The sequence below is a fragment of the Caretta caretta genome, chromosome 1 (genome assembly GCF_965140235.1).
Source record: "Caretta caretta isolate rCarCar2 chromosome 1, rCarCar1.hap1, whole genome shotgun sequence".
Lineage (NCBI taxonomy): Eukaryota > Metazoa > Chordata > Testudines > Cheloniidae > Caretta > Caretta caretta.
In genome coordinates this window covers 293,507,925-293,534,720 of record NC_134206.1, presented here as the reverse complement: position 1 = coordinate 293,534,720, position 26,796 = coordinate 293,507,925, and the positions used below count along the sequence as shown (strand labels likewise).

The 26,796-nt window shown below is 41.8% G+C and overlaps 1 protein-coding gene across 3 annotated transcripts in view; it reads right to left on the bottom strand.

The window, feature by feature from the left end:
• Positions 1-26,796, bottom strand: part of TAFA2 (TAFA chemokine like family member 2) — a 298,856-nt gene that overhangs the window by 115,645 nt on the left and 156,415 nt on the right. The window contains exon 2 of one of the 3 annotated variants that reach the window (XR_012666482.1): positions 24,846-24,885. The exons of the other annotated variants lie outside the window; for them this stretch is intronic. The gene's annotated coding sequence lies outside the window, so the exon portion shown is untranslated. The remainder of the gene's footprint in view (positions 1-24,845; positions 24,886-26,796) is intronic. 3 annotated transcript variants of the gene reach the window in all.

Genomic DNA, 26,796 nt, shown 5'->3' with positions numbered 1-26,796 from the left:
TCATGTACAATGGCTCCTTTATTTTTTCCCCTGACTGATAGCTGGAAATGTGTCCTTCAGCAATGTTATCAACACCTGAAAGCTGACTTTCAGTGATTAGAAGGAGGAGAAAGAGAATGTGGGAGGACATGTTCACCGAGATAATGAATGCCTCCAGGACTACTGACACAGAGCTCAGAGTGTGGAGGATTTCACTGTCCGAGAAGTTAGACATAGATTTGGAGAGCAGGAAAGCTTCCAATGAGCAAGAGCGTACAGCGCAGGATGAGATGCTTTGGATTATGAGAGACCAAGCAGACATGCTGAGGCATCTGGTTGAACTGCAGGAACAGAAGCAGGAGCGTAGAGTCCCTCCGCAGACCCTAGTGGACAGCCAGCCAGCATCTCCTGGCACAGAATCATCCTCCCCCAAGCGTTCCCTGAGGCATGAAAAGTCCCTTTCACTTAACTTGGCAAGGCAGGGCTGGGGGAGGAGGATACAAGGAACAGAAGGCACTCATTCACAGACCTTTGATGGTCTGGAATGCAGTAAGAAGAAAAGGAGTACTTGTGGCACCTTAGAGACTAACCAATTTATTTGAGCATGAGCTTTCGTGAGCTCATGCTCAAATAAATTGGTTAGTCTCTAAGGTGCCACAAGTACTCCTTTTCTCTTTGCGAATACAGACTAACACGGCTGTTACTCTGAAACCTGGAATGCAGTGTTATATTTCATAGCTGAAAATGTTTCTCCCATTCCAACTTTACAACACCTTTTCCCAAGGTTACCTTTACTTTCTGTTCTCCCTCTTTACTTATATTTGTTAAATAAAGTAAATGGATTTGAGAAATAAATGTTCTTTATTGAGTAGAAGCACTGGGCTTGGGTGGGACAGTGATACAAGCCAGGTGAAGCTTTGGGACAGTACAATGCAGACAAGCAGCTCATGTTACTGTGACTCATTACTGAAATGGTTTTTCAAAGCCTCGCAGATATGCAACATCCCTTGCTGTGCTCTTCTTACTGCCCTGGTGTCTGGCTGCTCGAAAATGGCTGCCATCTGATCTGTCTCAACTGTCTACCCCTGCGGAAAACTTTCCTCCTTTTTCTCACAGATATTATGGAGCACACAGCAGGCATCTATAACCATGGGGATGTTCTCCTCACTAGGGTCCAACCTTGTTAGTAGACTTCTCCAGTGCCCTTTCAAATGACCAAAGGCACATTCAACCACCATTCTGTACTTGCTGAGCCTATAGTTGAACAGTTCCTTACTGCTGTCCAGACGGCTGGTGTACGGCTTCATTAGTCATGGGAACAAGGGGTAGGCTGGGTCTCCCAGGATAACTTTAGGCATCTCAGCGTCTTCAATGTTAATTTTGTTGTCTGGAAAGAAAGTCCCAGATTGCAGCTTTTTGAACAGACCCAAATTCCTAAAGATTCACGCGTCATGAACCTTTCCCGGCCATCCTACATTGATGTTGGTGAAACGCCCCCTGTGATCCACCAGCACTTGCAACACCACTGAAAAGTATCCTTTTCAGTTTATGTACTCTTTGGCAAGGTGGTCTGGTGCCAAGATGGGGCTATGAGTGCCATCTATCGCTCCACCGCAATTAGGGAACCCAATCGCTGCAAAACCATCCACTATATCCTGCACATTTCCCAGATTCACTACCCTTTGTAGCCGAAGTCAATTAATGGCCCTGCACTCTTGGAGGACAGCAGCTCCCATGGTTGATTTACCTACTCCAAATTGATTCCCCACTGACCGGTAACTGTCTGGCATTTCAAGCTTCCAAATAGCGATTGCCACTCGCTCCTCCACTGTCAGAGCAGCTCTCATTTTTGTGTTGCTAAACTGCAGGGCAGGGGAAAGCTCTGCACAAAGTTCCTGGAAAGTGACCTTCCGGATTCGAAAGTTCTGCAGACACTGCTCATCATCCCATACCTGCAAAACGATGCGGTCCCACCAGTCAGTGCTTGTTTCATGGGACCAGAAACGGCATTCAACAGAATGCAACTGCTCTGTGACTGCCAGCAGCAACTGTGAATTGTTTTTTTCAATGGCTTGCAGCAGGGCTGCTTGCAGGACATTGCGATGTTCCGTGCGGCATATCTTCAGCTCTGGAAATACTGCAGGAGAAGGTGCGAGGTATTTGAGATGCTCATAGCAAGGGTACACAACTGAGCAGGCTCCATGCTTCTGGGGTTATGGCGTACACATGGCAGTTTTAAGGTACGAAAACCACTGGGTTGTTTGCTGTTGATATGAGGGAGCACAGTGCATCATGGGATGCCAACGCAATGTTCCCATTCTCCCCTGCAATAATGTTTTGGTCCCATGAGGCATTGCACAAATGTCCCAAAACACACTGCCGCAAGTTGCACTTTGGGATAGTGTAGCACTGCTAGTGAGGATGCACTCCATCGAGACAATGAGCATGGTGTGGCCATGCACAATTGACTTCATTAATTCGGGGGCTCAAGGTCGAATTAGATAAAGTCAACTTAATTTTGTAATGTAGACAAGCCCTCAGCTGTTGTCTCAGACTGTCTGAAAAGTCCAGTAGATGTCATCATATCGGTAGTGTTCAGTTTATATTTTCCAGCATTTCACCACCGTGAGGGCTAGAAACCTTTTATTTTTAAAATGAAAACTGTGATTCCAACTAATCACAGACTCCAGGAGTCAGGGCCCAAGGTACAGCCCTATAGTTCCTATGGGGACATATGCACAGAAGAAAAAAAACCCACAGCACCAAGTCTCGGAACCTGGGTCAAAGGACTCAGGGGCAAGCTACCGGGCTAAAAATAGTACTAGATATGTTCCTGCTCAGGCTGCAGCCCAGATTCTGAAACCTGGAGAGGGGGTGGGTCTCAGAGCACTGCTATTTTTAGTTCATAGGACCAGCCCGCGAGCCTGAGTCAATTGACCTGCTGCATCAAGCCAGAAAAAAATCATATTAATAAAATAGATCACTTCGGATTATTATTTACAGCTATTTAAGGTATTCAGATAAAATCAGTTTGCTGAAAAGTTGACTCTCTTTCTTCAAACTTCCATATTGAACATCTATTTTGATGAAGTTTTTAGGACCAAGAGTTTTGTTTTCCAAGCAGATGGCAGCTTTTGTTGTTGTTTGTTGAGTTTTAGTTTTTGGTTTGAATAGGTGTGACAGACATTTTATCCTGCTACTACTGTATTTTAGCATATTTAATTGCTAAGTTCATAGAAAAGTCACAATGCCTTCCCAAGCAGATGGTGAAAGTTGTTTTTTAAAAGAGTAGAGAGCCTCTTTTTCCAACATACTTTCACAGCTTGCTGGGGTCTGTTCAGTATAGATGCATAACTGAGAAAATGGGAATGTGCCTCTACAGTGAAGTAAGTCCCAAATCTGCAAGGTGCTGAGTACTCTAGCCCAGATTTCCCTATTGGGAATACTCACATTCCTAATGATTTTTCAGTTATCTGGCAGTTCCACCACACACACAACGGCAAAAAAAAAATTTTGTAATTAAAAATTGATGAAAATTCAGTTCAATGTAATCTGAACACAAACTTCATAAAATTTCTGCAACAAAAATTTCATTTTGGATGGAACAAAATATGTTTCATTTTGTTTCTGGGCATTTTTAACTTAAACAAAAAGGAAAGGAAATGGTAGTCTAGAATCACAAAACAGCTAGAGAAGGGGCAGTGGGTGCCTTCCCCATAACTTTCATCGCAATAGTTAGGGCACTCACCGGGATATGAAAGATGCAGACTCAAGTCCCTGCTCCAGTGATCAATTATTGATACAAACCAGAAGTTCAACAGGAGAAACTGAGAGCCCCAATACCAAATGTCTAATAGCCCAGTGGGTTGGGCACTCATCTGCAGTTGGGGAGATTTAGGTTAAATCCTCCCCCCCCCCCCCCCGCGTGATGTCAAGAAGGGATCTGAACATAGGTTAGAGTTGTTGCTGGAGGGGAGTCTTGAAGCTGTTCCACTGTGTATAAAATATGTGAATAGTCATTGGAAAACTTTTTTTTCCAGAGGGAGAGACTTGATCAGCCAGTGGTTAGGGCACTCATTGGTGATGAGCGGGGGGGGGAAAGGAGGAAGAAAAGATATAAAAATAGACTCAATTTAAAAAAATTTGAAATTTTGAAATTCAAATTTTTAATTTTCGACAAAAAACAGAACATTTTGAAAAGCCAAAACTTTTTCCTGAACGTCTGCAATTTGGGGGAAGGCCATTTGTCATAATAAAAAGATCTAAATAAAAAATGTTGACCAACTCTATTCATGTTTTCATGCAGATTAAGATTCACCCACTCCGTTGAAGGCAAGGCCAAAGCCCATGCACTGCTTAAGCTCTTAAAATAAGCCCTAACGCAGAACGAGCAGTGAATGACAGTAGTTGTTTGGGAAATGGAAAGTATGATACTTTTACAGTGATTAGAGATGCATGTGAACCAAAATTACAGATCTGAATATCCCTGAGGCCTGGTGAAGCTCAGACTCAGTCGGAACATCACTAATTGTAATATTCTTATAGTAAGCATTATTTTCAAAAATACAAATCCTTGGATCTTGGCAAAGAGTGCACAATCTGTGTGGAAAGGAGATGACAACTCAGTCACCTATCTGTCCTAACCTTGGGCTCTGCCCTCACCAAAACTTGAAGCTGCTGCAACTTCCAATAAAGCACTCTCCAGATTTTCTAAGTTACACCAGCAGTAATGGTCTACTAGGCAGTGTTCTGACAGACAAGGATTGCTAGAGGCAAAGTGCCACAACCCCTCTGGCCCCAGCTTGCTCCAAAGGACCTGCTGCATACATAACAGTAAGTATTAAATAATTTTTTTCACAGAAATTTAACTCTGATCTCGTAGAAGTCTTGTATCAATTGCCCATTGCTTGTTACACACACTTGCAAACCTTTTGGAGCCAGAACTTAGTCTACCTAAATGTTTGTACAGTGCCTAGCACAGCCTTGAATGGAGGTCGAGGGGCACCACTGCCATTGTAATAAATAATAATACTATCTCAGTAACATAAAATCAACCAGCCATTGAGTAAGCAGTTAACAGTTCAGTAATATTAATCAGGATAATTGAGTATCTGGAAAATATTCCACATTTCTGTAATGAAATTATGAACCCTTACACAGTCATACACAGTCTGAGAGAACATGAATAAAATGTACTGTATTATGTTATGCACCACTAAGCAGATCAGCTATTATGTTTCCTAATTTTCAGTAATGTAGTTAGGAGACAGAGAGAGACACTAGGGCAAAGAAGGAGGGAGAGAAATGTAACATTGTCATTTAATATATGTGCATTTTACTCCTTCATAACTTAATCTGATTAATAAAAAATACTAATTTTCTGCTCGATGCTATTGGCAAAAGAATAACTTTTGGTCTTACATAAGACAATTTATATAAATGCTTTTCAATCCTGAGATAGCTACTGAGATACAATTTTGTTATAAGAGTGCTTGTATAATGTTATAATACAAAGCAGGCTTATCGCACATTTCACATCTAAATGTATTGTAAAAAATTGCATCTAGTCATTGCTGGTTTGACTGACTGGAACTAAACATGGTGGGAATAAAATACACATTCTGTTTCAAACACAGAAGAAAGGATGATCTCATTAAAATGATTTGCTGATATGACTTAAAACAATTTATTTAATCTTTACCTTTTTATGTAAATATCTTTCAACTAAGGATTTAAAAAGTATAATTTAAAATAGATTTTGTAAAGTATAATTAGATGCTCTGTCAGATGGGAAGACAAATTAAAAGAGCAATTCACACTGTTATAGTGGCATTGCCACCAAGGAGTTTCTAATCTTTTACACAATACTCACAGCAGAATGTAGTCCAATCTCTGTAGGGCACATGATTATAGACTTGCAGGGAAACTGGGATTTAAATTATTCATCAATGCAGATTTCCTTTTGCAGAAAAATTAGTGTGCCACATAAATAGCAAACTGTTAATTCTTGGCTTTTTGCAAATTAACTGCCTGGTAATGGCATCAGTTACTACGAGTTAGTTTTACTAGCAGTTACAGTAGCAATACACTGTCAAACAGACAGCTGTATACTTTAAAAAAAAATGCTAAAGAACATCTATGCAGCCAATTAAGTTTTCAGAATGCATTAGCTCCTGTAATTGTAAATCACTGTGCATAAACTTGTAGGAAGAACTGATTAATGCCAGATTATAGCCATAATTTACATTTCAGTGGAAGAATGCTATCTCAGCTAGAGCAAGTCTTACACACCAACATCCAACAGGAACTGGACTGGATATCAAAATTAATTTGCTAGGAAAAGATTTGCAACCTTCAAACTGTCAGGTATGAATTCAGGCTCAAGTGATATGATGTATACTTTCACCTGCCTGTTAGCCAAAGAACACTACAAGCCCATTATTTGCAAAAGCAAACTCTCATCTAAGTAGTATGAATCATTCCACATCTTCACTAGAGTCATTCCTGCCTCAGTGGGGCAGTAGAACATGTGTGGCAGGGTGCTATCTGTAGCACCCTGGTCACTGAGGTTGCTGGAGGAGGGGGAAGACTGCAGGCTTAACTGAAGTCCATTAACCAGCTTCTTGTGAGGATTGCTGACACTTGGGTGGCAATTGCTGGGCTAAAATGACAATTGGTTGAGTAATGGAGAGGATATGTGGGAGGAACAGGAAATACAGGGGAAGCTCAGAGTAAACTCAGAGGGTGAGCCTCGGAGAGGAAAGAAAGCTATGTGGAAGTCTCCTCTTTCTTTTTACCTTCCTTTACCTGTTCTGTTATGCTTTCACCCTGAAGATTAAATGCGCAGCTTGTGCATGTCTTTGGCTAGGAGTCTGCAAGAACAGGTTATGTGATGATTTTCATGGTAGGTGAAGGGCTGCCCAGTTACAAACTGGAAGTATTCTATGAAATGTCAACACGCAGAGCAGTAACGGTATGTTTTACCCCACATTCTGTGCATGGTAGCGGGACTTTCAAAGGTGCCTAAGAAATCTGAATATCCAGTTCCTAGTGAATTCAGTGGAATGACTCACAATGCCTAAAGTTAAGCATGTGCTTAAGTCTTTGCAGAATGAAGCCCTTAATCTATACTTATGTAGCATTACTATATTAGTAGCACAGCAAGACTAGGTAAAGATCTGCTATTATTCCCATTATAAACACCTACAATTTCTCTTTGGACTTGTTTGTCATACAAAATTTCAGTCGGCAAGGAAATTTTAAAATAAAGGTTTTGGGGGAAAAAGTACAGTAAAATGTAAAACCCCACAAGTTTGCTTGGTTTTAATGCCTACTTGAATTCACTGCTATAAATCTGCTTCTATTTTTAAACTAAATATTGGAAAGCAATACCTTCATCTTGTGTTATAAGGAAATATCAATTGCTGTAATATCTAGGTGCTGAAATAGCAATACTAGGACTAAGAAAAATCAAACATCTAGCTTCTATTGACAAAAACAAAGGAATTAAGTTTAGGCTGATACGACAACCTAAATTCAAGATGTGGAATGCTTTTCCTCACCTCACCAGCCCGAGTTAGGGACAGAGATAAATTCTAATCTGACTGATATCAGAACTAAGCTTAAATAATTCCTTTCCCTCTCTGGTATTTATCCCTCTGATATATTTATAGAGAGCAATCATATCTTCCCTCAACCTTCTTTTAGTTAGACTAAACAAGCCAAGCTCCTTGAGTCTCCTTTCATAAGACAGGTTTTCCATTCCTTGGATCATCCTAGTAGCCCTTCTCTGTACCTGTTCCAGTTTGAATTCATCCTTCTTAAACATGGGAGACCAGAACTGTATTCCAGTATTCAGTGCACACAGTATTCCAGGTGAGGTCTCACCAGTGCCTTGTATAACGGTACTAAAACCTCCTTATCTCTACTGGAAATACCTCTCCTGATGCATCCCAAGACCGCATTAGCTTTTTTCACGGCCATATCACATTGGCGGCTCATAGTCATCCTATGATCAACCAATACTCCAAGGTCCTTCTCCTCCTCCGTTACTTCTAATTGATGCGTCCCTAGCTTATAACTAAAATTCTTGTTATTAATCCCTAAATGCATAACCTTACACTTCTCACTATTAAATTTCATCCTATTACTATTACTCCAGTTTACAAGGTCTTCCTGTATGATTTCCCGGTCTCTCTCTAAATTGGCAATACCTCCCAGCTTTGTACCATCCGCAAACTTTATTAGCAAAAAGAAAAGGAGTACTTGTGGCACCTTAGAGACTAACCAATTTATTTGAGCATGAGCTTTCGTGAGCTACAGCTCACTTCATCAGATGCATACCGTGGAAACTGCAGCAGATGTTATATATACACAGAGAATATGAAACAATACCTCCTCCCACCCCACTGTCCTGCTGGTATATACACAGAGAATATGAAACAATACCTCCTCCCACCCCACTGTCCTGCTGGTAATAGCTTATCTAAAGTGATCAACAGGTGGGCCATTTCCAGCACAAATCCAGGTTTTCTCACCCTCCACCCCCCCACACAAATTCACTCTCCTGCTGGTGCTAGCCCATCCAAAGTGACAACTCTTTACATAATCAAGTCGGGCTATTTCCTGCATAAATCCAGGTTTTCTCACATCCCTCCCACCCCCATACACACACAAACTCACTCTCCTGCTGGTAATAGCTCATCTAAACTGACCACTCTCCAAGTTTAAATCCAAGTTAAACCAGAACATCTGGGGGGGGGTAGGAAAAAACAAGAGGAAACAGGCTACCTTGCATAATGACTTAGCCAAGTGATGCTGCTTTTCCACAATTTCAGCCCGTGCAGCATCACTTGCCCCATAACCTCAGCCATGCGGAACGCAATGCCATCCACAGCCTCAGAAACAACTCTGACATCATAATCAAAAAGGCTGACAAAGGAGGTGCTGTTGTCATCATGAATAGGTCGGAATATGAACAAGAGGCTGCTCAGCAGCTCTCCAACACGAGTTTCTACAAGCCATTACCCTATGATCCCACTGAGAGTTACCAAAAGCAACTACAGCATTTGCTCAAGAAACTTCCTGAAAAAGCACAAGATCAAATCCGCACAGACACACCCCTGGAACCCCAACCTGGGATATTCTATCTACTACCCAAGATCCATAAACCTGGAAATCCTGGGTGCCCCATCATCTCAGGCATTGGCACCCTGACAGCAGGATTGTCTGGCTATGTAGACTCCCTCCTCAGGCCCTACGCTACCAGCACTCCCAGCTACCTTCGAGACACCACTGACTTCCTGAGGAAACTTCAATCCATCGGTGATCTTCCTGATAACACCATCCTGGCTACTATGGATGTAGAAGCCCTCTACACCAACATTCCACACAAAGATGGACTACAAGCCGTCAAGAACACTATCCCCGATAATGTCACGGCTAACCTGGTGGCTGAACTTTGTGACTTTGTCCTTACCCATAACTATTTCACATTTGGGGACAATGTATACCTTCAGATCAGCGGCACTGCTATGGGTACCCGCATGGCCCCACAGTATGCCAACATTTTTATGGCTGATTTAGAACAACGCTTCCTCAGCTCTCGTCCCCTAAAGCCCCTACTCTACTTGCGCTATATTGATGACATCTTCATCATCTGGACCCATGGAAAAGAAGCCCTTGAGGAATTCCACCATGATTTCAACAATTTCCATCCCACCACCAACCTCAGCCTGGTCCAGTCCTCACAAGAGATCCACTTCCTGGACACTACAGTGCTAATAAACAATGGCCACATAAACACCACCCTATACCGGAAACCTACTGACCGCTATTCCTACCTGCATGCCTCCAGCTTTCACCCTGACCACACCACACGATCCATCGTCTACAGCCAAGCTCTGCGATACAACCACATTTGCTCCAACCCCTCAGACAGAGACAAACACCTACAAGATCTCTGTCAAGCTTTCTTACAACTACAATACCCACCTGCGGAAGTAAAGAAACAGATTGATAGAGCCAGAAGAGTTCCCAGAAGTTACCTACTACAGGACAGGCCTAACAAAGAAAATAACAGAACGCCACTAGCCGTCACCTTCAGCCCCCAACTAAAACCCCTCCAACGCATTATTAAGGATCTACAACCTATCCTAAAGGATGACCCAACACTCTCACAAGTCTTGGGAGACAGGCCAGTCCTTGCCTACAGACAGCCCCGCAACCTGAAGCAAATACTCACCAACAACCACATACCACACAACAGAACCACTAACCCAGGAACTTATCCTTGCAACAAAGCCCGTTGCCAATTGTGCCCACATATCTATTCAGGGGACACCATCACAGGGCCTAATAACATCAGCCACACTATCAGAGGCTCGTTCACCTGCACATCCACCAATGTGATATATGCCATCATGTGCCAGCAATGCCCCTCTGCCATGTACATTGGTCAAACTGGACAGTCTCTACGTAAAAGAATAAATGGACACAAATCAGATGTCAAGAATTATAACATTCATAAACCAGTCGGAGAACACTTCAATCTCTCTGGTCACGCAATCACAGACATGAAGGTCGCTATCTTAAAACAAAAAAACTTCAAATCCAGACTCCAGCGAGAAACTGCTGAATTGGAATTCATTTGCAAATTGGATACTATTAATTTAGGCTTAAATAGAAACTGGGAGTGGCTAAGTCATTATGCAAGGTAGCCTGTTTCCTCTTGTTTTTTCCTACCCCCCCCCAGATGTTCTGGTTTAACTTGGATTTAAACTTGGAGAGTGGTCAGTTTAGATGAGCTATTACCAGCAGGAGAGTGAGTTTGTGTGTGTATGGGGGTGGGAGGGATGTGAGAAAACCTGGATTTATGCAGGAAATAGCCCGACTTGATTATGTAAAGAGTTGTCACTTTGGATGGGCTAGCACCAGCAGGAGAGTGAATTTGTGTGGGGGGGTGGAGGGTGAGAAAACCTGGATTTGTGCTGGAAATGGCCCACCTGTTGATCACTTTAGATAAGCTATTACCAGCAGGACAGTGGGGTGGGAGGAGGTATTGTTTCATATTCTCTGTGTATATATAAAGTCTGCTGCAGTTTCCACGGTATGCATCTGATGAAGTGAGCTGTAGCTCACGAAAGCTCATGCTCAAATAAATTGGTTAGTCTCTAAGGTGCCACAAGTACTCCTTTTCTTTTTGCGAATACAGACTAACACGGCTGTACCTCTGAAACCAAACTTTATTAGCACACTCCCACTTTTTGTGCCGAGGTCAGTAATAAAAAGATTATATGAGATTGGTCCCAAAACTCCAATCTTACCAATGAGGAACTCCCACTGGTAACCTCCCTCCAGCCTGACAGTTCACCTTTCAGTAGGACCCACTGTAGATTCCCTGTTAACTTTGTCAGGTCTACCCCACTCTCCAGCCTTCTTTTCTCAAAACTAACCATGCACACTTTTTTTTAAACCTTTCTGAACCTTTTATTATGAGGAAAGTCAGACCTATTTTTGTTGCTCTCCTCTGGACTCCCTCCAATTTGTCCACATCTTTTCTAAAGTGTGGCACCTAACACTGGACAAAGTACTCTAGCTGAGGCCTCACCAGTGCAGAGTAGAGCAGTACAGTTATCTCCTGTGCCTTATGTACACCACTCGTGTTAATGCACCCAGAATAACAGTACCCTTTTTTCACAGCTGTAGCACATTGCTGACTCATTCAATTTGTGATCCACTATAACCCACAGATTCTTTTCAGCAGTACTACTGCTTATCTAGTTATTCCCTATTTGGTATTTGTGCACTTGATTTTTCATTCCTAAATGACGTACTTTGCCCTTGTATTTATTAGATTAAATCTTGTTGAATTCAGAACAATTCTCCAATTTGTCAAGGTCGTTTTGAATTCTAATTCTGTCCTCCAATATGTTTGCAACACCATCAAACCCCACTACATTCACTCTCACACTGATAGGGCATAACACTGATAACTACTTTTTGAGTATGGTCTTTCAATTAGTTGTGCACCCACCTTATAATAATTTCATCTTGATCACATTTCCCTAGTTTGCTCATAAGAATGTCATGTGGGACTGTGTCAAAAGCCTTACTAAAAATCAAGAAACCACATCTATTTACTTCCTCACTATCCACCAGACCAGTAACCCTGTCAAAGAAGGAATTTAGGTTGGTTTGGCATGATCTAGTCTTGACAAATCCATGCTGGCTATTCCTTATAACCCTATTACCCTCTAGGTGCTTACAAATTGGTTGTTTAATAATTTGTTCCAGTATCTTTCCAGTTCTCTGGGACCTGACCCGTCCTCCAAGAGTTCTGAAAGATAATTGCTGATGGTTCCAAGGTTGCTTCAGCTAAGTCCTTAAGGGATAGCTCAGTGGTGGGGAGGGATAGCTCAGTGGTTTGAGCACTGGCCTGCTAAACCCAGGGTTGTGAGTTCAATCCCTGAGGGGGCCATTTAGGGATCTGGGGCAAAAATTGGGGATTGGTCCTGCTTTGAGCAGGGGGTTGGACTAGATGACCTCCTGAGGTCCCTTCCAACCCTGATATTCTAAGTACCCTAGGGTGAATTTCAGCAGGCCCTGCTGATTGAAAATTTCTAACTTACCTAAATATTCTTTAACCCAGTGGTTCCCAAACTTGTTCCACCACTTGTGAAGGGAAAGCCCCTGGTGGGCAGGGTCGGTTTGTTTACCTGCCGTGTCTGCAGGTTTGGCCGATCACGGCTCCCAGTGGTCCTGTTCACTTCTCCAGGCCAATGGGCGTTGCTCGAAGTGGCGGTCAGTATGTCCCTCAGCCCACCCTGCTTCCAGCAGCTCCCATTGGCCTGGAGCAGTGAACCGTGGCCACTGGGAGCCATGATTGGTCGAATCTGTGGATGCGGCAGGGAAACAAACTTGCCTGGCCCGCCAGGGGCTTTCCCTGCACAATCGATGGAACAAGTTTGGGAACACTGCTTTAACCTATTCTTACCCTATTTTGACTTGCACTCTTTCCTCCTTGTTGTTAACTGTGTTGAGTATCTGGTCACCATTACCCTATTTAGTGAAGACTGAAGCAAATAGGCATTAAACACCTTGACTTTCTTGACATCCATCACTTATTAGCTCTCCTTCCCCACTAAGTAGAGGAACTACACTTTCCTTCATCTTTCTCTTGCTCCTAATGTATTTAAAGAACCTCTTCTTATTGCCTTTTATGTCTCTTGCTAGGTGTAACTCATTTTGTGCCTTAGCCTTTCTGATTTTGTTCCTACATGCTTGTATTAGTCTTTTGTACTCCTTCTCAGCAATTTGTCCATGTTTCCACTTTTTGTAGGATTCCTAATGGAGCCATATTGGCCTCTTACTATTCTTCCTACCTTTCCTTCACATCGGAAGACTTGCAGTTGGGCCTTTCCTTGAGAAACTGTCAGCTCTCCTGTACTCCTTTTTCCCTTAGATTTTCTTCCCATGCGACCTTACCCACAGTTTTCTGAGTTTTAGTCTGCTTTTTTGAAGTCCATTTTCCTTGTTCTGCTGTTCTCACTTCTTACTTTGCTTAGAATCATTAAATCTATCATTTCATGATCAGTTTCACCCAAAATGCCACTTCTAGGGGTGCAGAGTAGCTCTGGAAGGCTGTTAGGCCCAGATCCTGTCAGGTATTTAGGTGCCTAAGCCCTATTGATTTCCCTGGGTTGTAGTGATTTCTACTATCTTTCTTGGGCAAGAGTCCTACTTCAAACACTTCCATTTAAAAATTACAGAGTTCATCTCAGAGAACCTGGAGAACCAGAATTTAGGGCCCTAAGGGCCACAAGTGATCTTCAGTTCACTGACTATAAACTCCTGACTTAGTGACATAAGTTCATTATGTCATTTTTGTAGGGTTGAATTTTTTTTCATTTCAAACACACTAAGCAGAGTGTTAAACAAATATTAAACCTGAATGATTTACTATTCAATATAGTAAATTAAAACTATTCACTGAATTAAGGAACAACACTGAAGCTAACCTGACTAAATTCAAAGAGTGAGATGTCATTGTCAGCAGGCTCCTATAAACTGAATCATTCCTTTCTAGGAGTAAAACACTGTACTTGGCCTCTGAGAAGAAGAAAAATGCACTGAAATGTCTTTTGCAGTTTGTGGACCAGATAACAAGAACTGATATTTTTAAAGCTTAATGTTATCTAGGATAGGTTCAACTTGACTCTACAAGCCATTGTTTTTTCCCCCAAGAACATAAAGTCAATTCATTCACTTTCGCTCTCACTCAGACAGAATCAATGCAAAACAGCAGCTGAGTGGAAATCAGTCCTGTTTTCAGTCCTTTTTATCATGACCCACAATGCTAATATGCAATTGAAATCTTCATCGCACTTGGGGTTCCTTCATGATTCTGAGTATCTTCCCTCACTCATGTATATGTTTGTGTTGGCCAATTTAACTCTGAATTCATGAGTAGAAAAGTAATGGAGGGGCATAGAAAAGAACCATAGCAATTACAACAATCTGGTATCATGTACAAATGATTACCATGCAACCTTCACTCAACCAAATCCTGCTACAAATCACCCTACTTATGAGTACCTCCAAATTTCAGAGTAAATTTTGCACAAACAAAGCAATATTTGGATCAGTGTGGACAAGAGAAAACCAATGTAGTAATTGTTGCCTGAAACATTCCCTCTGCAAGTGCATCTCCCACCATCCTACCACCCTCACCCCCTTCCCCTAGTATCTGTATGGCAGATGTCCTTCCACTGGGACTATGTCTGGAATGGAGGGCTAGCAATCTAAAGGACAAAACCACCCAGACACCATGGGCATGTATTTGGGCCAGCTAGTTCACGTGCAGCTGCCCAAATTACCAGGGCTACATTACTATTTTTAGTGCACTAGTTTGATGAAAACTAATCCTAGTATGTCTACTTGAACTGGGTATCGCACTCCAAGTTTAGATACAGGCTGGGACTCCATTGGGTCAGGACTTCAAAATTTTGGGAGTAGATGTGCATTAAAGAATGCAAGATTTAGCTAAACAAACCTACTCCTAAAACTGTCCATAATCTACAGCAGCATTCTGTTTAGGCTGCACATATTTCCAGTGGATACCTGGCTGGAATTTTTTTTAGTTTAAAGACAGTCCAGTGACAGCCTAACTCCAACTAAAGCATGGCTGCCGAGAAGGATGGGTAACCATGCATATGGTCTCTCTTGCCTCTCTGGAGCTATATATCCCATCACACAGGCCTCCTGGACCTGCAGAGTTGAAAGGCCATGTCCCTTGATAACTCCACAAGGTCCCAAATATTGAAGAGACACTGCTTTGCAGGGAATTCCGCAACCGGGACTTTGTGAAGTTTTCCAGAATCTCTTGTCTATCCTGTGAATTTCTCTGTAGGAAGGAGAGATCTAGGCTTGGGTAATTACATTGTACTTTCAGCTTAATTACCATGCCTTGTTACTGTTTCACACATAATTAAGTAGTCAGCCATTACCCTATAAGTAAACAATACCTACATGATATTTCTGCAAGGTGGAATAAAGTATTGTCTTATGTACACTCGATTAGCTGGAGTGAAATTCCTAAGTGGATGCCCAACGTGAATCTGTGACATGCTGTCAGATGTTACTGGTAAGGATGAATGTTTGCTCTTCAGCACAATGAGTCACTTCAAATATTTGCACCACACTATAAGCACTGAAGCAAGATTCTGGGCCTGATTCTCCACTACCTTGCAACTTGTGTCATCAATTACCCCTGTGTCAAGTGGATAAAAAACTAGAAAATCAGAGTGGCAGCATTTTACACCCACTCGTCACAAGTGCGAATGACTGCACATGATGCAAGGCAGTTGAGAATCAGACCCTGTGTAGTTGTGATGAGCTTTGATTAGAGTTAAGTTCATGATGAAGGAACACACATTCAGCTTACAGAGAACAGTTCCACATTTCTGATTATACAAAATAAAAGCAAACTTATTCAAAATCCATATTGATTTATCTTGGGTTGTGTGAATTCAGTAGCAGGGTATTATCACAAACAGGAAAATAATCCTTTTCTCTAAGATCCATTGTCAAAAGCCTGACCCTATAGACATGGAAGTCTCATTCAACAATGAATATTAGGGATTCGTACTCTGGGTTAGTGAATTTGCCACCATTGAAAGAATTAAATTGCATTTCAGTGCAATGACAGGGTTGACAGCTTATATATTTGTTCGATCTATTTCTAAGCTTTACAATTAACTTTTCCAAGACAAGTTAAACACGGGGCTAGGGCTCGTTGTGTAACTGGTTCACTTATTCTTTCAGCAAGCAATCATTCCCTGATACAATTTTTAAAATTTTAAGGATTGCAGCCTTACATATGTTATATGTATATAAACAATTGTATAGATCTGTTTTCTAGGTTATATTTTTCCCTCTTTTTTGTTTAATGTTGCTATGTGGTAAAATGTTTCCTTCAATGAAAATCCAAAAAAGTACATTTAAAAAGCCATGCTGTCCAACTTTGGTTGCTCTTGTTTATACCAAATGAAGCTTACTATGTCCTCTTTCTAATATGTATAGTGGTGTTCATTTAATTTATATTTATGCTTTGAATTTACTATAGTTAAAAGTTTTTTGCAGTGTGGTAGCTCAGTTGGTTCCACGATACTAGAGATACAAGGTGGGTGAAGTAATATGTTTGATTGGACCAACTTCTATTGGTGAAAGAGAAGCTTTCACAGCTCTGTGTATGGCTGTATGATCTTAAAGGGTGGAAAAACAGCCATACTTCATGTTGTTTCCTGGAAAGCCCAGAACAGATAATATAGCATATGTTGCGGGATTACGCCTTACAAGCATTGGCCCTCATTAGTCTCTAACATGACTCATTAGCACATCAAACCCTAGGAGTAGATTGGTCAGAGAAATGCTTCCCCTTCAAGAACATGACATCACTATATTACACCATCATGGTCAAGATAATCCCTGTTCTGAAGCCTATCACATAACTTGAACAAATCCAGTACTGCTGCCCCATCCTCATCTCACAAGTGGCCACCTGAGTCATGTCACATGAGACTATGTTTCCTAGTTTCCTTGTGGTATCACTACAGATAAAAACTGAGGATGTTGAGAGGGAAAGGGAAATTCTGAGGTGGTCCTGAGCTGCCATAAAAACTCTTACACCATCCCTTTCCTTGCCCCAGAACAGGAGTCATGTGGAAGAAAGAGGATCTGGATTCTATATGTCAAAGATCCAAAGCTTTTGGAATGGCCGTGGGGGTCTTTTACACCAGGATCAGAATGTCTCAGCTAGTCAGCCCAAGACTGAGTGTAGCTTAAAACCACCTTTGCTTCCCATCTCCGAGCTGCCCCAAGGAGAGACAGTAATCATCTGGATCATAAAGTCTATTCTGGCCACCACCACCAATCCAACAAATGCACTCTGTTGTGTGGCTGAATTAGCCTACTTCACCAACACTGCAAGCTCACTGCAGAGGTCGCTACACCATCAGAGTATACAGAAATAAGGATAAAGGAGCTGGAATTCACTTAGAGCTTGGTGTCCAGGACCAAGACCCTGGCCCCACAAGTGACAGCAAACCGATAAGTGAGTCCATCCACAGAATCAGAAACCAGTCATTAAAAATTTATGGAGACACTAGTGACACAACCAGTGCTACTATGTGTCAGGCACTCATCGAGGCCAAGATATCAGCCACACCACTACATGTGGGCTATGTGCTGGAATATACGAACTTAAGTGAGGCCCTTTAACCATTTTATTTTCTGCCCAAGAGGTATTTAAATGGTAATGAATATAAGAAGTTGGAATCTCTTGGGCCACTTGGATGGCAAAAATGAGTTTCCTAGGATCGGGAATCAGCTGCGGCTTGTGCAGGGGTCAGAGATTGTTCTTGTTCGCTATGTCTTCAGTAAAGTTTGAATCCTATCTAACTGATAATGTCTGACATGATGCACACCGTTCAAGAGTAGATCCTATAGGTGTGGCCTCCACTGGTACAAGTTTGTAAGTAGATGAGTCACATTTGACACTTGTAGCCATATCAATTTTTAACCCCCCTATGGTGGGCTTGAAGACAAGCTCTGGCTAAATATGGGAGAATGCAAAGAACTGGGATTTGTATGTGCAGGAAGATTATACACTGTTGGGGTAAGGTCCAGGATTTTTTCTTATGTTTCTTTAGTGCATGTAGCACACTCTGCTGTAAAACAAATGATTAACAATAATGGAAAATGTAGTAAACAGTCTCATTGAAAAGGTACTTGACGAGCTTAAGTGGCAAGACATGCCTGTGAATGCTGGGAATCCACTGTTTCAACCCATTCCTCGTAGCATTAATTGACTGGTATTTCTTTCCATTTAATGAAGTATACCCCAGAAGAGTCCTCCTGTACATTTGTAAAAACAGATCACATGTTTATGCTTATTTAGCTTTGTTTCAGTCTCACCCCAGTGATTTCTGACTGATCAGCTCCAAGGATCGTGTGGAGAGTAACAAAAAACCAAAACAGAGATTGTAACTCTGAATGTACCTCCAGTGCACCTTGCCCAGTCTTATATTATGATATAAAAATAATTCATAATAGAATTAAATAACCTTGTTTAGTTTTACTGACGGTTAATTAGTGCCAATTTAATGCTAATCTTCTCCCGTATGTTTAGGTAAAAACTTGTATTCATTAGACATTTTGTATTTCTCCATGAATAGTGACACAAAGACTCTGTAATACAGCCTCTTGAACATATATGCTTGAATCAAACCAATCAAGAGCAGGGCTGGGTGAATATAGCAAAGGAAGGATTCATGGGCATTTTTTTGTGAATGAAACCTACCAACTCACTTCAATAGTATTCGCAGCCACTTTCATTTGCTTACGCACAAAGGTTCAAGTAAGGGAGGTTTTTCCTGCAAGTATGTTCAGGGAAAGCAGAAGCTACATAATGAATCCTAGAGAGAGTAGATATTCACCAAAGTATTTCCATTGGAAGCTCTTTGAGCTTAACTTTAAGCAAGTAAATAGTTCCACTGAAGTCAGTGGGACCGCTCACATTCTGGACATCAAGCATATGCTTAAATGCTCTGCTGGAACAGGTCCAGGCACCTCAGCACTTTGAAAGATTGAGCCCTTAATGAGTTAGGTTGCCCAATCAGGAAACCAGCAATACAATGTAAATTTGCCAGTCACCCAGCAGGAATCTTCACATCAACCAGTCTGAACAACCTATAGAATGAAAATTGTTCAACTCAAAAGATCTGAACAAATGTAAGTAATGAAAACATTCAGGAAAACTATAAATTATCATAAATTAGTTGCCAAATTATTCAATGAATTGTTCATCCAGCTTTAATCAAAGGCTAATCTGTTTTACCTCCAAAGACTAGGTCAGTGGAACAAAGCAAATTAACCTACAAGTTGTTATAATCATTAGTTCCCCTTATTAGCCCACATAACAATGCAATTTATGACTATTTTGTCTTTATATTAATGAATTTTCTCTAGGTCTAGTCTAAAACATGAAAATGTTCAGAGTAAAATACTTTCAGCTCTGTGTATCCTAAAGCAGAAAGGGTTTTTCTCTTGCAGTTAGTGTGAATAGTAATATGCTGTCTTATTAAGGCTGAATTTACTGCAATATATGCTTTTTCTTTTATCTTCTTTGCCCTATCAGTTATTCATTCAGATAATTTACATCACTTAAACAAGTATTCTCTCTGAAGATTTTTTCGTGAAGAAATTTGACATTTGTTTGTTTTTATGTCAGTTTCACTTTCAGGAAGATTTGGGGGCTGGTATTGAGACACATAAAAATTGATGCCTGTCAATCCATGTAATACGTTTTCCAGAAATAATACTTTTTAAGCAATATAACTTGTTTAAAAATGCTTGAGAAGGCCCACTTCCCAGGAGAGCATATCACCAAAAGAATAGTAGAATCATTTTTTACTTTTTGACTACATTCATTAATTCTTCTGAAACCCAAATGCAGATCTAAATAGTAATAGTAGTCAGGTGATATCAACTAGATGGAGAATGACAGGTTTCAGAGTAACAGCTGTGTTAGTCTGTATTCGCAAAAAGAAAAGGAGTACTTGTGGCACCTTAGAGACTAACCAATTTATTTGAGCATAAGCTTTCGTGAGCTACAGCTCACTTCATCGGATACAGTATGCATCCGATGAAGTGTACAGCTCACTTCATCAGATACAGTATGCATCCGATGAAGTGAGCTGTAGCTCACAAAAGCTTATGCTCAAATAAATTGGTTAGTCTCTAAGGTGCCACAAGTACTCCTTTTCTTTTTAGATGGAGAATGGTGTTGTTAGTACCTAAGTACAAAACACTTCATTCAGAATTGAAAGTTCTACATTAGACTTCTAACTAGGGCTAAAACGTGTCCTGTCTTACACAAGTGAATAAAGTGGGCAAGGGGGTGCATGGAGCTTCCTCTCCCCTGTACAGCTGTCAGGAGCAGAAGGCCCCAGAGGATTCCAATGCTGATAGTGGCATGAGAAATTCTATAGTGAGTAGGCAGGAGTGGGGCAATGGCTCCAGCCAGCTTCTACAATAGCCATTGGTGGGGACAGAGGAAGGCAGTACTGCACCTCATTAAAAGGTGTAGCAATTGCTGTGTGTGCTATGCACAGATACACTCTCCTGAAGACATTCTGCTTAAAGTGCAATGCCTCCAGGAGCAGCCCTGGTGCACAGCCTTTCACCACAAGCAGTGACTTAGATACAACTGAGCCCTCGGTATTATTGATTCTTGCTCCTTTTCCTTTTGTTCCTTTGGGATAGTGAATATTATGGGTGAGTTTTTGGTTTATTAAAACCTTGAAAGCTAAGGGTTAGCCGATTCAGATGAATGCACTGATTGTTGGAGCCTTGGGCACATGGGACCCCAGTAACGAGCGAGTGCTGCGATAATGTGGAATCGGTCAACACTACACTCAGCTGATGCGGCAACTCTTGGTGTCAGTTTCCACCAGGTGGTCGAGGAACATCTACATAGAACACATCACCAGACATCGGCAATACCAGGAGGGATGAGCTGGAGTGCCAATGAGAAGCGCAGTCAGAAAAGTAACTGAAATACTTTCCTCATGGATTTTTTTTAAATGGACAACCTACCTACTTCTCAATTACTGGGGGACAATCTCCATTCATTGATATACTTTGCTTTCCACAACCAAATCTCTGTACAACTTTTCCTGCGTGATGTACCCAAGTATTCGGATTCTAATATCTAAACTGTATTGTTAAATCTATTCACCTAAATTTGGGTTATTGCTGATTATGTACTCTATGTATCATATGACTTTAAAAACAAACTTTTTATCTGTGGATAATCTAAGCACTATACCCAGATGTGCAGACACTCTTTTCTCAACCTATGTATTATATAATTTTTTTAACATTAGCTTTAATAAGATTTTTAAATCTGTATCTTGGTCTTCACACACATACACACACACACACACCTAAGATATTTAGGACTAGAAGACATCTCGTCCAGCCCCTCATGCTGAGGCAGGCCCAAGCATACCTATACCATCTCCAACAGGTGTTTCTCTATCCTGTTCTTAAAAAACTTCCAGTGACCAGGATTCCACAATCTCCCTTGGATCCATTCTAAACCCAAGCTCCTTTTTGGCAGTAATACCGCCTAGGCAGTTATTCCCCATTTTGAGTTGTGCATTTCATTTTTCATTCCTAAGTCCTTTGCACTTGTCTTTACTGAATTTCATCTTGTTGATTTAAGTCCAATTCTCCAGTTTGCCAAGGTCTTTTTGAATTCTAATCCTATACTCTGAAGTGCTTGAAACCTCCCTGTCAGTTTGGTGTCATCTGAAAGTTTTCTAAGCATATCGTCCACTTCATTATTCAAAGTCATTGATGAAAATATTGACTAAGTACTGGACCCAGGATAGACTGCTTTGGGATTCCACTAGATACATCCTCCCAGTGTGACAAGGAACCATTTGTAACTACTTTTTCAGTATGGTCTTTCAATTAGCTATGCCAGGGACGGGCAAACTTTTTGGCCTGAAGGCCCACACGGGGTTTCAGAAATTGTATGGAGGGCCTGTTAGGGGAGGCGCTGCCCCCCCAAACAGCCAGGCGTGGCCCGGCCCCCGCCCCCTATCTGATCCCCCCCCCGCTTCTCGCCCCCTGATGGCCCCCCCGGGACTCCTGCCCCATCCAAACCCCCCTTTTGCTTACGGCACCCCCCAGGACTCCTGCCTCATCCACCCCACCCCCTGCTTTCTGTCCCCTGACCCCCCCACCCCAACTGCCCCCCACCGTCCCATCCAACCCCCCCTCTCCTTCCTGACTGCCCCCAAAACCCCTGCCCTCATTCAACCCCTGTTTCTCGCCCTCTGACCGCCCCGACCCCTATCCACGCCCCTGACCTGCCCTGCCCTCTATCCAACCCCCCTTCTTGCCCCCTTACCGCACTGCCTGGAGCACCGGTGGTTGGCCGCATGGCTGCACCAGGACAGGCAGCCACGCCGCCCGGCTGGAGCCAGCCATGCACCACACAGCACAGAGCACCAGACTCTGCAGCTGCGCTGCCCCAGGAACTCGCAGCCCAGCCGCCCAGAGCATTGTGCCAGTGGCACAGTGAGCTGAGGCTGCGGGGGAGGGGCCGGGGGCGAGCCTCCCGGGCCAGGAGCTCAGGGGCCAGGCAGAACAGTCCCGCAGGCCGGATGTGTCCCGCAGGCCATAGTTTGCCCACCTCTTGAGCTACGCACCTGCAGCATAGTAACTTCATCTAGGCCACGTTTCCCTACTTTCCTTATGAGAATGACATATAGGACTGTGTTAAAAGCTTTACTAAAAGAATCAAATCATGTCAAGATTACCAGTAGGCCAATATCCCTGTCAAAGAAGTAAATTAGAGTGCTCTGGCATTATTTGTTCTTGATATATCCATGTTGGCTATTACTTTTCACACTATGATCTTCTAGGTGCTCATAAATTGATTGTTTAATAATTTATTCCTATATCTTTCCAGAGTTTGAAGTTATACTGACAGGTCTAATTCCCTAGATCCGCCTTGTTCCACTTTTTAAAGGTAGGTAGCAGCTTTCTCCAGTCTTCTGGGGCCTCACCTGTCCTCTGGGAGTCCTCAAAGATGATTGCTAATGGCTTAGGATTGCTTTAGGGTGAATTTCATCCAGCCCTGCCAACTTGAATACAATTAATTTACATATATTGAAATAACAAGTGAAGGTATATTTATATTTGTTTGTGGTAGCTGGATTGTGGGGGTGGGTTGGCTGGTCGTTGCAGAATCTTTGTTATGTAAAACACAGTAAAGTTTTACAGACATGTACAAATCAAATATTTTCAAATCACTCACCCTCCCCAAACCAGAGATAAATTAAAACAGAGCTGCAGCTGAATGTGATGAGCACAATGCATATCATGTCTCTTTAAAATGAAGAGCTGCACTCCACTATGCATAAATGCACATATAAAAGCTGATTTTCCTTCCTCTTTCGTGACACAACCTGAAGCTAAGATTAGTATCCTGTCCAAAGGGATCCCCATTTAAGGTCAAGCATCTACCCACATCATTTATCCATGCTTCAAGATAAGGCCATCTACCAAAGAGATCAGTTATGGATATGCTCTATAGCTAATATTGGATGCAGTGTGCTCTATTTTCTTAAATACGGAGACTCTGTGCAATCCCACCCTTTATTTTTTCCCCACTCCCTACGTTTGCTCATTGCCTCACAAGTGGTGATTGGCAATTTGTAGGATTGAGCCATAAATTAAAACAAACAGTTGTACATAATCTCTTCTAGTTATTTTTGTTTTATAGTCTAATCCTGCTGAGAACATTCTGCACTGTACTTATTGGGGGTTGTCAACACCATTTAGGATCAGGCCCTAAAGCTAAGTTCTTTTAGGGCAGTGTGTGTGTGTACATGCGTGCATGCGCACACACACACCGCATGCACACACTCATGTGCTACCCCAACAAATTACATACACAAGTACACAATCCTCTCTATGAAGTGCCAGATACATTTATATCACTAAATAAAAATAAAAGGAATATTTAATGACAAAGCAAGAAGCAATTCCATTCAGGCTTTAAACTGATGCTATTTAATCTAAAGAAAAATGAGTTTTTGTTAAGATGACAATATTTTTGTTATTTTATACTACAAAAGATGGCTTATGTCAAAATAGAGGAATAGACAAATTTATCTTCATTAATTGAAAGCTTTTATAAAACACAACCTATTATGAAATTTACAGAATGTGATTTTTTATGAAAATACAAGAAATGTAAGTACAGTACTTGAAAAAAGTATAAATGCACTATACCGGTAGCATTCATTCATAATGCATCTCAATGCACGTTTGTTCTGTTTTTTTACATGTATTAAAAAGCAGTTTGGAATACTAGTGCAGGTGGCTTATTTTGGAAACTGACATTGCTGGCTGCTTTTCATGCCACTGGTGCATCACGGAATGGGACAAAAGGGTAAGTGGTGCTGGTCAGCCCATCACTGAGAAGTACATTGATTTCTGGTCTGGGGCTCTTATTCCACCAAATTCATAGAATCATAGACTATCAGGGTTGGAAGGGACCTCAGGAGGTCATCTAGTCCAACCCCCTGCTCAAAGCAGGACCCATCCCCAACTAAATCAGGACCAATCCCCAACTAAATCCGTTACCAACTAAATTCATGGTGGGACCTCACTATTATACTTTTCCCCCCTGCTATTCAGGCTGCAGATTGTCTTGGTTAGAGACTGCAATGAAGAACTGTCTTCTACAGGTTACTAGATGCGAATAATATCAAGTAAATTCTCACCCAGCAAGTGCAGTCCAGGTGATGGAATAAGTTGCATTTCCTAGAGAGAAAAAAATTACAATAAACTCAGCTAGAAATTCTTACCCGTTAATTGGTTTTCTGTATTTCAAGACAGCCATTTGTCACTGATGGGTTCTTCTTCTGTTATCAGAACAGAAAGGCTGTAGCCATAGCAATGAGGTTTTATACTTCAGACAATAACACGTTTTTCAGTGGGTTGTTCATCATGCACTTTAAATGACAGCAGCTGAGGTTTCATGTGGATTCTAAAAGTTTGCAGTCATGTTTCCCTATATAAACAGCCTAAGTTCTCCACAGTACTGAAGTTGGTAACTTCTGTGACACAGCTTTAGGGGCCCTTCCTACACCTAGGCAGTCATTGACTTGCTCTGCTTTCTTACTTTGCTTCTTTGAGAAGCAAAAACCAGAGCCCACTCTGGGTGTCTTGTTTTTGTTCTCTGGCAGCAGTAAGTAGGGGGTCATTCTGTGCTCTAAGAGACAGCCCTTATTTGGTCCTTAATTTCCCATGACCCATAATCATTAAAGGAACTACTGAGAAGCATTTGATCATATAAAAATGTTTTAAAGCAATAAGCATGCAAAGAGTCAGACACCATGATACAAATATCTGGTTTCTGTAGCACAAATAAAATATTGTGAGGTGGTCAGTTGTGGTTTTTGTACATTGGCCCTTCATTTCCTAGAAATGTAAATGATCATGCTGCCTTGGAGCCTGACACTGACTCTGCACATCATCTTCACACCCAAACTGGCTAACAATGGTCTCCGACTTGAGGAGCATGATAGAAGACACTCTCCACTTAGGGATATGGGCTACTACATTCCTCTAGCCTCCCTGGACAGCTTCCTCCCATTCCCAAAAGATTTTTTACAGTGATACAATAGCCTCTGCTCTTTGGCACCTTCAATTTCTCAGCTGGATAACTCTAATTTTCATGTACTATTCTCTTGAACTGTCTGTTGCGCAGTATGATCCACTGAGATTGGCACAGTTGCAGAGGCTCTGATATCTCCTGCAAGGTTGAGGGTTGAAACAATTCACCGTAAGCTCTCCAGTGAATGCCTGAAGGCCATCAAATGCTCCAGTGACACTACTGGGATGCCCAATATGAGGGAGAGCTAACAAGTGCCTCCTTTGAACTTCTGTTTGTCATCTTCTACAATACAGTGCTAAAGCATCACTGGAAAAAGCTCAAATAAATCATGGGGACTTCTAAACTGGATTATATCAATTGACCACTGCAAACTCCTTGATGTTGCTTTCTGAGGTCAGCTTCCCTCAACCCTCATTGTATCAGAGAGAGACCACAAATACATATGCCACGTCCTGCAATGACACCAATCCCACCTATATACTGAAGCCAACTTCCTCTCTCAGCACACAGTGTTGGCCAAAGGAATTTTCTCTGCCTGAAAGTAGATAAGCCCTTACTCAATAAACTCTACATGGAGGGTTAGCCAACAAGGCTGCCTTAAAATGACCCATTTACAAATCCCAGCTGCCCCACCCCGTTGGCTTTGTTACTGCAGCAACCCAACTCCACTAGCCTCTGCTAAACCAGCCCTGGCCCTTCTATCTTCTACACTGAAGTGTGTGCTAGAGAAAACATGGTCTCCTCTACCATCTGACAAATGAGTCCTTCCACATTTGTTTGTTTTAAGGTCAGTTTCACTTTTAGGAAGATTTGCGGGGCTGGTATCAAGACACGTAAAAATTGACATCTGTCAATCCATATAATGCCTTTTCCAGAAGAGATACTTCTTTAGCAATATAACTTGCTTTAAAAGGTTTGAGAATGCCCACTACCAATGAAAGTATATCACGAAAAGAGCAGTAGAACCAATGTACAACACTTGAGGCCCGATATAGAGGAAATCCATAGTGTGTTTATTTAGTTTTATACAACACATACATAAAAAGCACCTGTAC